Genomic DNA, 11,423 nt, shown 5'->3' with positions numbered 1-11,423 from the left:
GTTATGAGCTTGTCGCAGTGTGTACTTAGCAAACCGCGACCCACGTGCGAATCCACCCCGGCCACCCACCCCCGTCGAGGTGCACACCCTCCCTCGCGAAGTGCGCCCCGTTCGCCAAGTGTGAGCCCTGCCCGGGTGCGCGCACCTTGCTAGGGCGTCGGGTGTGCACCCGGCCCGGCCTACGTGCGTGCACCTGGAGGGGGCGTCGTGTGCGTGCAGTGTCCCGTCTGCAACGCGGTGCCCACACACCACCTCGGGCGCAACGACCTGCGCTCACATGTGGGCCGAGTGCACCTTGGTGCATGTTCGGGGCGCCTCGGGTGCACGCTCGATCTTGCCCCGGTGCACCAAGGCGCTCGGTTTGCCCCGGGTGCGCACTTGGTGCAAGGTGGGCACCCAAAATAGGGATCAAGCACCAAAACACAAGTTTCGGGATGCAAAATGGGACCCAAGGACCACAAATGCGTTCCAAGACCCATGATGGGTCCACGAGAACAAAAATGTGTTCCGAGACTTAATAAACAAATATTGGGTTTTAGGAGAAGAAACATGCTCTGATGCCCAAAACGAGAATCGACCCCGAAAAGGCCACAGGCCAAAAGTGGGATGCGAGACAAAAAAAAATGGGACCCGAGGACCAAAATTGGGTTCCCAGGTCGAAGACAGGGCAACCGGACAAGAAACGACCTCTAAGGCTCGAAATGAGTCCCGACGACTAAAACTTGACAAGAAGCACCCATCAGGCACCCAACTCGACACCCATGGGATGCCGACCCACCCGGGCTTCCACCTAGCACACCTTGGCACCCACCCACCCTCGCACCCAACCTCGCACCCAACTTAGCACCTTTGAACCCACATTGGCACTCACCCTGACCCTGGCACCTTGGAACCCACATTGGCACTCACCTTGACCCTGGCACCCACCTTTGCACTCACCTTGGGACCCACCCTGGCTCCCACCTCGGCACCCACCCAGACACCCACCTTGGTTCCTTGGCACCCACCTTGGATCCTTGGCACCCACCCCGACACCCACCTTGGCACGCAACTTGGCTACTTGCCACCCACCTTGGCTCCTTGACGCCCACCCCGACAACCACCCCGTGACCTACCCTGGCTAGGGTTGGTGCACACCCACCCTGGTGCCCACCTTGGCACCCACCCTATGACCCACCTTGGCACGCACCTTAGTACCCACCCCGTTACCCACCCTAGGACCCACCCCGTGACCCACCTTGGCCAGGGTGGGTGCCTTGGTGCGCACAACTTGCCTGGGCTGCACACCAGGGCGGGCTCAAGATGGCACCCGCGTTCCGTTTTTTTCACTATCTTTCAAAACGGAAATTTTAAAATCTCATTTTTTTCTTTTTTTTGCCTTTTCTGGAAATTAGTGAAGGCAGCGCATCAAAGGTGCGCAATGCTGGTGCGAACCCGGGAGCGCTCCGATGTGTGCTCCAAGGTGCGGCGTGCACGAAGTCCGAGCCCGGTTTGCCCCGGGTGCGCACCTCGCGTGCACCTTCGCCGGGGTGAGCACCTTGGCTGGGTTGCGCGCCCTGGTGCGTACCAAGGAGCGCTCTGAAGTGTGCTCCAAGGTGCGGCGTGCACGAAGTCGGAGCCCGGTTTGCCCCGGGTGTGCACCTCGGGTGCGCACCTCGCGTGCACCTTCGCTGCGGTGGGCACCTTGGCTGGGTTGCGCGCCTTGGTGGGCACCATGCAGTGCACGAAGTCGGAGCCCGGTTTGCCCCGGGCGCGCACCTCCGCCAGGGTGGGCACCTTGGTGCGCACAACTTGCCTGGGCTGCGCATCAGGAAGGGCTCAAGATGGCACCCGCGTTCCGTTTTTTTCACTATCTTTCAGAACGGAAATTTTAAAATATCGTTTTTTTTTGCCTTTTCTGGAAATTAGTGAAGGCAGCGCATCAAAGGTGCGCAACGCTGGTGCGAACCTGGGAGCGCTCCGATGTGTGCTCCAAGGTGCGGCGTGCACGAAGTCGGAGCCCGGTTTGCCTCGGGTGCGCCCTGGTGGGCACCATGGTGCGCACCAAGGAGCGCTCCGAAGTGTGCTCCAAGGTGCGGCCTGCACGAAGTCGGAGCCCGGTTTGCCCCGGGTGTGCACCTCGGGTGGGCACCTTGGTGCGCATGCCTTGCCTGGGCTGCGCACCAGGGCGGGCTCAAGATGGCACCCGCGTTCCTTTTTTTTCACTATCTTTCAAAACGGAAATTTTAAAATCTCATTTTTTTTTGCCTTTTTCTGGAAATTAGTGAAGGCAGCGCATCAAAGGTGCGCACCTCGCTGCCCACCACGGTGCGCAACGCCGGTGGGCACCCGGGAGTGCTTCGAAGTGTGCTCCAAGGTGCTGCGTGCACGTTGTCGGAGCCCGGTTTGCCCCGGGTGCGCACCTCGCGTGCACCTTCGTCGGGGTGGGCACCTTGGCTTGGTTTGCCCCGGCTGCGCTCCGAAGCGGGGTTATTGGAGCGCCGCCTCTTTTTTTGTCGGAGCGTTTGGTGGGGTTTCTCGCATTGGCTCTTCCGAGGCCCGGTTGCCACCCTGGCGCGCACGAAGTCGGAAGTAGGGTTAATTGCCCGGGTGCGCACCTTTGCCAGGGTGGCACCTTACCTGGGCTGCGCACCAGGGCGGGCTCAAGATGGCACGCGCGTTCCGTTTTTTTCACTATCTTTCAAAACGGAAATTTTAAAATCTCCTTTTTTTTTTGCCTTTTCTGGAAATTAGTGAAGGCAGCGCATCAAAGGTGCGCACCTCGCTGCCCACCTTGGTGTGCTCTGAGGTGCGCACCCGGGAGCGCTACGAAGTGTGCTCCAAGGTGCGGCGTGCACGTTGTCGGAGCCCGGTTTGCCCCGGGTGCGCACCTCGCCTGCACCTTGGCCGGGGTGGGCACCTTGGCTGGGTTTGCCCAGGGTGCGCTCCGAAGCGGGGTTACTGGAGCGCCCCCTCTTTTTTTGTCAGAGAGTTTGGTGGGGTTTCTCGCATTGGCTCTTCCCAGGCCCGGTTGTTGGGTGCGCTCCCACCCTGGCGCGCGCGAAGTTGGAAGTTGGGTTAATTGCCCGGGCGCGCACCTTCGCCAGGGTGGGCACCTTGGTGCGCAAACCTTGGCTGGGCTGCGCACCAGGGCGGGCTCAAGATGGCACCAGCATTCCCTTTTTCTCACTATCTTTCAAAACGGAAATTTTAAAATCTCGTTTTTTTTTTGCCTTTTATGGAAATTAGTGAAGGCATCGCATCAAAGGTGCGCACCTCGCTGCCCACCTTGGTGTGCTCCGAGGTGCCCACCACGGTGCGCAACGCCGGTGCGAACCCGGGAGCGCCCCGATGTGTGCTCCAAGGTGCGGCGTGCACGAAGTCGGACCCCGGTTTGCCCCGGGTGCGCACCTCGCGTGCACCTTGGTGCGCACACCTTGGCTGGGTTGCGCGGCCTGGTGGGCACCATGGTGCGCACCAAGGAGCGCTCCGAAGTGTGCTCCAAGGTGCGGCGTGCACGAAGTCGGAGCCCGGTTTGCCCCGGGTGCGCACCTTCGCCGCGGTGGGCACCATGGCGTGCACGAAGTCGGAGCCCGGTTTGCCCCGGGTGCGCACCTCGCGTGCACCTTCGCCGGGGTGGGCACCTCGGCTGGGTTGCGCGCCCTGGTGCGCACCAAGGAGCGCTCTGAAGTGTGCTCCAAGGTGCGGCGTGCACGAAGTCGGAGCCCGGTTTGCCCCGGGTGTGCACCTCGCGTGCACCTTCGCTGCGGTGGGCACCTTGGCTGGGTTGCGCGCCTTGGTGGGCACCATGCAGTGCACGAAGTCGGAGCCCGGTTTGCCCCGGGCGCGCACCTCCGCCAGGGTGGGCACCTTGGTGCGCACAACTTGCCTGGGCTGCGCACCAGGAAGGGCTCAAGATGGCACCCGCGTTCCGTTTTTTTCACTATCTTTCAGAACGGAAATTTTAAAATATCGTTTTTTTTTGCCTTTTCTGGAAATTAGTGAAGGCAGCGCATCAAAGGTGCGCAACGCTGGTGCGAACCTGGGAGCGCTCCGATGTGTGCTCCAAGGTGCGGCGTGCACGAAGTCGGACCCCGGTTTGCCCCGGGTGCGCACCTCGCGTGCACCTTGGTGCGCACACCTTGGCTGGGTTGCGCGCCCTGGTGGGCACCATGGTGCGCACCAAGGAGCGCTCCGAAGTGTGCTCCAAGGTGCGGCGTGCACGAAGTCGGAGCCCGGTTTGCCCCGGGTGCGCACCTCGCGTGCACCTTCGCCGCGGTGGGCACCATGGCGTGCACGAAGTCGGAGCCCGGTTTGCCCCGGGTGCGCACCTCGCGTGCACCTTCGCCGGGGTGGGCACCTTAGTGTGCAGACCTTGGCTGGGTTGCGCGCCCTGGTGGGCACCATGGTGCGCACCAAGGAGCGCTCCGAAGTGTGCTCCAAGGTGCGGCCTGCACGAAGTCGGAGCCCGGTTTGCCCCGGGTGTGCACCTCGGGTGGGCACCTTGGTGCGCATGCCTTGCCTGGGCTGCGCACCAGGGCGGGCTCAAGATGGCACCCGCGTTCCTTTTTTTTCACTATCTTTCAAAACGGAAATTTTAAAATCTCATTTTTTTTTGCCTTTTTCTGGAAATTAGTGAAGGCAGCGCATCAAAGGTGCGCACCTCGCTGCCCACCACGGTGCGCAACGCCGGTGGGCACCCGGGAGTGCTTCGAAGTGTGCTCCAAGGTGCTGCGTGCACGTTGTCGGAGCCCGGTTTGCCCCGGGTGCGCACCTCGCGTGCACCTTCGTCGGGGTGGGCACCTTGGCTGGGTTTGCCCCGGCTGCGCTCCGAAGCGGGGTTATTGGAGCGCCGCCTCTTTTTTTGTCGGAGCGTTTGGTGGGGTTTCTCGCATTGGCTCTTCCGAGGCCCGGTTGCCACCCTGGCGCGCACGAAGTCGGAAGTAGGGTTAATTGCCCGGGTGCGCACCTTTGCCAGGGTGGGCACCTTACCTGGGCTGCGCACCAGGGCGGGCTCAAGATGGCACGCGCGTTCCGTTTTTTTCACTATCTTTCAAAACGGAAATTTTAAAATCTCCTTTTTTTTTTGCCTTTTCTGGAAATTAGTGAAGGCAGCGCATCAAAGGTGCGCACCTCGCTGCCCACCTTGGTGTGCTCTGAGGTGCGCACCCGGGAGCGCTACGAAGTGTGCTCCAAGGTGCGGCGTGCACGTTGTCGGAGCCCGGTTTGCCCCGGGTGCGCACCTCGCCTGCACCTTGGCCGGGGTGGGCACCTTGGCTGGGTTTGCCCAGGGTGCGCTCCGAAGCGGGGTTACTGGAGCGCCCCCTCTTTTTTTGTCAGAGCGTTTGGTGGGGTTTCTCGCATTGGCTCTTCCCAGGCCCGGTTGTTGGGTGCGCTCCCACCCTGGCGCGCGCGAAGTTGGAAGTTGGGTTAATTGCCCGGGCGCGCACCTTCGCCAGGGTGGGCACCTTGGTGCGCACACCTTGGCTGGGCTGCGCACCAGGGCGGGCTCAAGATGGCACCAGCATTCCCTTTTTCTCACTATCTTTCAAAACGGAAATTTTAAAATCTCGTTTTTTTTTTGCCTTTTATGGAAATTAGTGAAGGCATCGCATCAAAGGTGCGCACCTCGCTGCCCACCTTGGTGTGCTCCGAGGTGCCCACCACGGTGCGCAACGCCGGTGCGAACCCGGGAGCGCCCCGATGTGTGCTCCAAGGTGCGGCGTGCACGAAGTCGGACCCCGGTTTGCCCCGGGTGCGCACCTCGCGTGCACCTTGGTGCGCACACCTTGGCTGGGTTGCGCGGCCTGGTGGGCACCATGGTGCGCACCAAGGAGCGCTCCGAAGTGTGCTCCAAGGTGCGGCGTGCACGAAGTCGGAGCCCGGTTTGCCCCGGGTACGCACCTCGCGTGCACCTTCGCCGGGGTGGGCACCTCGGCTGGGTTGCGCGCCCTGGTGCGCACCAAGGAGCGCTCCGAAGTGTGCTCCAAGGTGCGGCGTGCACGAAGTCGGAGCCCGGTTTGCCCCGGGTGCGCACCTTCGCCGCGGTGCGCACCATGGCGTGCACGAAGTCGGAGCCCGGTTTGCCCCGGGTGCGCACCTCGCGTGCACCTTCGGCGGGGTTGCGCGCCCTGGTGGGCACCATGGTGCGCACCAAGGAGCGCTCCGAAGTGTGCTCCAAGGTGCGGCGTGCACGAAGTCGGAGCCCGGTTTGCCCCGGGTGCGCACCTCGCGTGCACCTTCGGCGGGGTTGCGCGCCCTGGTGGGCACCATGGTGCGCACCAAGGAGCGCTCCGAAGTGTGCTCCAAGGTGCGGCGTGCACGAAGTCGGAGCCCGGTTTGCCCCGGGTGCGCACCTCGCGTGCACCTTCGCCGCGGTGGGCACCATGGCGTGCACGAAGTCGGAGCCCGGTTTGCCCCGGGTGCGCACCTCGCGTGCACCTTCGCCGGGGTGGGCACCTCGGCTGGGTTGCGCGCCCTGGTGCGCACCAAGGAGCGCTCCGAAGTGTGCTCCAAGGTGCGGCGTGCACGAAGTCGGAGCCCGGTTTGCCCCGGGTGCGCACCTCGCGTGCACCTTCGCCAGGGTGGGCACCTCGGTGCGCACACCTTCTCAATGTTTTCTTGCCTTTTCTGGAAATTGGTGAAGGCAGCGCATCAAAGGTGCGCACCTCGGTGTGCTCCGAGGTGCGAACCCGAGAGCGCTCCGAGGTGCCCACGAAGTCGAAAGTCGGGTTAATTGCATTGTTTTCCCCGGGTGCGCTCCGAGGTGCGCAACATCGGCGCGCACCAAGGAGGGCTCCGAAGTGTGCTCCAAGGTGCGCACGATGGCGTGCACCTCTGGTGCGCACGATTCGGAGCTCGGTTTGACCGGGGTGCGCACACCTTGGCTGGGTTGCGCACCTTTTGTGCGCTCCAAGGTGCGCACGAAGTCGGAGCTCGGTTTGCCCCGGGTGCGCACCTTCGCCAGGGTGCGCACCTTGATGCGCACGCCTTGGCTGGGCTGCGCACCTTGGTGGGCGCCATGGTGCGCACCTTTCGTGCGCTCCAAGGTGCGCACGAAGTCGGAGCTCGGTTTGCCCCGGGTGCGCACCTTGGTGGGCGCCATGGTGCACTCCGAGGTGCCCAAGATTGGTGCGCACCAAGGAGCGCTCCGAAGTGCGCTCCAAGGTGCGCGCGAAGTCGAAAGTTGGGTTAATTGTCCGGTTTGCCTCGGGTGCGCACCTTGCGTGCACCTTCGCCAGGGTGGGCGCCTTGGTGCGCACACCTTGGCTGGGCTGCGCACACCTTGGCACCCGCGTTTCCTTCATTTTAAATTTTTTTTTTTTACAATCTCTCAAGTGGGAAATTCTATAATCTCAACTTTTTTTGCCTTTTCAGGAAACTTTTGAATGGAGCGCATCATTGGTGCGCTCCGAAGTGTGCTCCAAAGCTCTCTCCAGCTGCGTGCACCTGCCCCGGCCGCGCACCCGGCCCCGCCCAGCTTCGCTCACCTGTCCCGGGCGTCTGGTGCGGAACCTTAGAGTAAGAAACATCACCGTGCACCTTGGCCAACGTGCGCGACTCGACCGAGCGCGCACTGGCCGAGGTGCACACCGATTTCACCTGGGTGCGCGCGCAGCACCTCGGGCGCACCGGGGTGCGCGCACAACGCCCGGGTTGCACCGTGGCCTGTGTGCTCGGGGCGCCTCGGGTGCGCGCTCGGTGTCGCCCCCGCGCGCGCGGTAGTGCGGGCAGCGCACCCCGGCCCGGCCCGGCCCCGACGAGAACGCAAACGGGCAAAAGGTTTATTCAAATAGCATTGCGACGCCCGGCGAAAAACTAAAAAAGGGTGCAACACCGGGACTTCCCGGGAGGTCACCCATCCCAGTACTACTCCGGCCCAAGCGCGCTTAACTGCGGAGTTCTGATGGGATCCGGTGCACTAACGCTGGTATGATCGCACCCGTTATGAGCTTGTCGCAGTGTGTACTTAGCAAACCGCGACCCACGTGCGAATCCACCCCGGCCACCCACCCCCGTCGAGGTGCACACCCTCCCTCGCGAAGTGCGCCCCGTTCGCCAAGTGTGAGCCCTGCCCGGGTGCGCGCACCTTGCTAGGGCGTCGGGTGTGCACCCGGCCCGGCCTACGTGCGTGCACCTGGAGGGGGCGTCGTGTGCGTGCAGTGTCCCGTCTGCAACGCGGTGCCCACACACCACCTCGGGCGCAACGACCTGCGCTCACATGTGGGCCGAGTGCACCTTGGTGCATGTTCGGGGCGCCTCGGGTGCACGCTCGATCTTGCCCCGGTGCACCAAGGCGCTCGGTTTGCCCCGGGTGCGCACTTGGTGCAAGGTGGGCACCCAAAATAGGGATCAAGCACCAAAACACAAGTTTCGGGATGCAAAATGGGACCCAAGGACCACAAATGCGTTCCAAGACCCATGATGGGTCCACGAGAACAAAAATGTGTTCCGAGACTTAATAAACAAATATTGGGTTTTAGGAGAAGAAACATGCTCTGATGCCCAAAACGAGAATCGACCCCGAAAAGGCCACAGGCCAAAAGTGGGATGCGAGACAAAAAAAAATGGGACCCGAGGACCAAAATTGGGTTCCCAGGTCGAAGACAGGGCAACCGGACAAGAAACGACCTCTAAGGCTCGAAATGAGTCCCGACGACTAAAACTTGACAAGAAGCACCCATCAGGCACCCAACTCGACACCCATGGGATGCCGACCCACCCGGGCTTCCACCTAGCACACCTTGGCACCCACCCACCCTCGCACCCAACCTCGCACCCAACTTAGCACCTTTGAACCCACATTGGCACTCACCCTGACCCTGGCACCTTGGAACCCACATTGGCACTCACCTTGACCCTGGCACCCACCTTTGCACTCACCTTGGGACCCACCCTGGCTCCCACCTCGGCACCCACCCAGACACCCACCTTGGTTCCTTGGCACCCACCTTGGATCCTTGGCACCCACCCCGACACCCACCTTGGCACGCAACTTGGCTACTTGCCACCCACCTTGGCTCCTTGACGCCCACCCCGACAACCACCCCGTGACCTACCCTGGCTAGGGTTGGTGCACACCCACCCTGGTGCCCACCTTGGCACCCACCCTATGACCCACCTTGGCACGCACCTTAGTACCCACCCCGTTACCCACCCTAGGACCCACCCCGTGACCCACCTTGGCCAGGGTGGGTGCCTTGGTGCGCACAACTTGCCTGGGCTGCACACCAGGGCGGGCTCAAGATGGCACCCGCGTTCCGTTTTTTTCACTATCTTTCAAAACGGAAATTTTAAAATCTCATTTTTTTCTTTTTTTTGCCTTTTCTGGAAATTAGTGAAGGCAGCGCATCAAAGGTGCGCAATGCTGGTGCGAACCCGGGAGCGCTCCGATGTGTGCTCCAAGGTGCGGCGTGCACGAAGTCCGAGCCCGGTTTGCCCCGGGTGCGCACCTCGCGTGCACCTTCGCCGGGGTGAGCACCTTGGCTGGGTTGCGCGCCCTGGTGCGTACCAAGGAGCGCTCTGAAGTGTGCTCCAAGGTGCGGCGTGCACGAAGTCGGAGCCCGGTTTGCCCCGGGTGTGCACCTCGGGTGCGCACCTCGCGTGCACCTTCGCTGCGGTGGGCACCTTGGCTGGGTTGCGCGCCTTGGTGGGCACCATGCAGTGCACGAAGTCGGAGCCCGGTTTGCCCCGGGCGCGCACCTCCGCCAGGGTGGGCACCTTGGTGCGCACAACTTGCCTGGGCTGCGCATCAGGAAGGGCTCAAGATGGCACCCGCGTTCCGTTTTTTTCACTATCTTTCAGAACGGAAATTTTAAAATATCGTTTTTTTTTGCCTTTTCTGGAAATTAGTGAAGGCAGCGCATCAAAGGTGCGCAACGCTGGTGCGAACCTGGGAGCGCTCCGATGTGTGCTCCAAGGTGCGGCGTGCACGAAGTCGGAGCCCGGTTTGCCTCGGGTGCGCCCTGGTGGGCACCATGGTGCGCACCAAGGAGCGCTCCGAAGTGTGCTCCAAGGTGCGGCCTGCACGAAGTCGGAGCCCGGTTTGCCCCGGGTGTGCACCTCGGGTGGGCACCTTGGTGCGCATGCCTTGCCTGGGCTGCGCACCAGGGCGGGCTCAAGATGGCACCCGCGTTCCTTTTTTTTCACTATCTTTCAAAACGGAAATTTTAAAATCTCATTTTTTTTTGCCTTTTTCTGGAAATTAGTGAAGGCAGCGCATCAAAGGTGCGCACCTCGCTGCCCACCACGGTGCGCAACGCCGGTGGGCACCCGGGAGTGCTTCGAAGTGTGCTCCAAGGTGCTGCGTGCACGTTGTCGGAGCCCGGTTTGCCCCGGGTGCGCACCTCGCGTGCACCTTCGTCGGGGTGGGCACCTTGGCTTGGTTTGCCCCGGCTGCGCTCCGAAGCGGGGTTATTGGAGCGCCGCCTCTTTTTTTGTCGGAGCGTTTGGTGGGGTTTCTCGCATTGGCTCTTCCGAGGCCCGGTTGCCACCCTGGCGCGCACGAAGTCGGAAGTAGGGTTAATTGCCCGGGTGCGCACCTTTGCCAGGGTGGCACCTTACCTGGGCTGCGCACCAGGGCGGGCTCAAGATGGCACGCGCGTTCCGTTTTTTTCACTATCTTTCAAAACGGAAATTTTAAAATCTCCTTTTTTTTTTGCCTTTTCTGGAAATTAGTGAAGGCAGCGCATCAAAGGTGCGCACCTCGCTGCCCACCTTGGTGTGCTCTGAGGTGCGCACCCGGGAGCGCTACGAAGTGTGCTCCAAGGTGCGGCGTGCACGTTGTCGGAGCCCGGTTTGCCCCGGGTGCGCACCTCGCCTGCACCTTGGCCGGGGTGGGCACCTTGGCTGGGTTTGCCCAGGGTGCGCTCCGAAGCGGGGTTACTGGAGCGCCCCCTCTTTTTTTGTCAGAGAGTTTGGTGGGGTTTCTCGCATTGGCTCTTCCCAGGCCCGGTTGTTGGGTGCGCTCCCACCCTGGCGCGCGCGAAGTTGGAAGTTGGGTTAATTGCCCGGGCGCGCACCTTCGCCAGGGTGGGCACCTTGGTGCGCAAACCTTGGCTGGGCTGCGCACCAGGGCGGGCTCAAGATGGCACCAGCATTCCCTTTTTCTCACTATCTTTCAAAACGGAAATTTTAAAATCTCGTTTTTTTTTTGCCTTTTATGGAAATTAGTGAAGGCATCGCATCAAAGGTGCGCACCTCGCTGCCCACCTTGGTGTGCTCCGAGGTGCCCACCACGGTGCGCAACGCCGGTGCGAACCCGGGAGCGCCCCGATGTGTGCTCCAAGGTGCGGCGTGCACGAAGTCGGACCCCGGTTTGCCCCGGGTGCGCACCTCGCGTGCACCTTGGTGCGCACACCTTGGCTGGGTTGCGCGGCCTGGTGGGCACCATGGTGCGCACCAAGGAGCGCTCCGAAGTGTGCTCCAAGGTGCGGCGTGCACGA

At 62.2% G+C, this 11,423-nt stretch overlaps 1 non-coding gene across 1 annotated transcript; it reads right to left on the bottom strand.

The window, feature by feature from the left end:
* Window positions 1-7,804: 7,804 nt before the first annotated feature.
* Window positions 7,805-7,923, bottom strand: LOC131866134 (5S ribosomal RNA). Its single transcript, XR_009364766.1, has one exon. It is a non-coding gene; the product is annotated as a 5S ribosomal RNA (ribosomal RNA).
* Between the last annotated feature and the right edge of the window lie 3,500 nt (window positions 7,924-11,423).

This window comes from Cryptomeria japonica, unplaced genomic scaffold (genome assembly GCF_030272615.1).
Source record: "Cryptomeria japonica unplaced genomic scaffold, Sugi_1.0 HiC_scaffold_132, whole genome shotgun sequence".
Taxonomy (NCBI): Eukaryota; Viridiplantae; Streptophyta; class Pinopsida; order Cupressales; family Cupressaceae; genus Cryptomeria; species Cryptomeria japonica.
The sequence above is the reverse complement of the archived record's forward strand: the minus strand, read 5'-3'. Positions and strand labels throughout refer to the sequence as shown.